Source organism: Notothenia coriiceps, unplaced genomic scaffold (assembly GCF_000735185.1).
Source record: "Notothenia coriiceps isolate Sejong01 unplaced genomic scaffold, NC01 NC01_scaffold00034548, whole genome shotgun sequence".
NCBI classification, from domain to species: Eukaryota; Metazoa; Chordata; class Actinopteri; order Perciformes; family Nototheniidae; genus Notothenia; species Notothenia coriiceps.
In genome coordinates, this window is record NW_011367249.1 from 167,828 (window position 1) to 168,500 (window position 673).

The following is a 673-nucleotide window of genomic DNA, read 5'->3' on the forward strand; positions in this document are numbered from 1 at the left end:
CATGTTGATATAGAAGAGACATGAAGAAGAGGATTTTGCATAATAGGTGACCTTTAAAAAGCAAAGATAATTAAACAAGAATAACACAGGTACATGAATAAAGGTGTGAGATGTGAATAGTTCAATAAAAAGCAGTGGCAAAAAGAAAAGTTTATTCATGTACCTGTGTTATTCTTGTTTAATTATCTTTGCTTTTTAAAGNAGACTAAAACCTTTGTGCACATATGCAGCATAACAACATGATATGACAGTTTAACCGTTTAAGAGACACAGGAAGTAAAAGGTAGGATAGTAAAAAATGAAATACAAAAATAAATAAATAATCCCTCTCGGTAAAATAAAGGAAGACAAAATCAATAAATGAAATAAAATATAAAAACCTATAAAATAAATAAATAAACCAATACATAAATAATAATAAAAATAAATAAATAATGAGAATGATAAAGGCTAAAATATTAAAAGACTAATAAAAAGCTAATCTAAAAAGATGTGTCTTTAGCTGTTGGTTATAAAGTTCCACTGAGTTGAACTCTCTGATATTTCCTGGTAGGCTGTTCCACAGTTGATCCACAAATGTGTTCATGACTTCTTGTAACGGGTAGAAAAGTGTCAAAAGAACTATAATTTCACGGGAAGACTAGGGGTAGAGGAATGTGATAATTTGGTTAGG

General features: G+C 29.2%; 2 protein-coding genes across 2 annotated transcripts in view; both read right to left on the reverse strand.

Annotated features, from left to right (window-relative positions):
• The window catches only part of smtnb (smoothelin b), a 245,106-nt gene that overhangs the window by 106,307 nt on the left and 138,126 nt on the right, over positions 1 to 673 (reverse strand). The window lies entirely within an intron of this gene.
• Positions 1 to 673, reverse strand: part of LOC104962313 (membrane-associated phosphatidylinositol transfer protein 2) — a 63,101-nt gene that overhangs the window by 24,675 nt on the left and 37,753 nt on the right. The window lies entirely within an intron of this gene.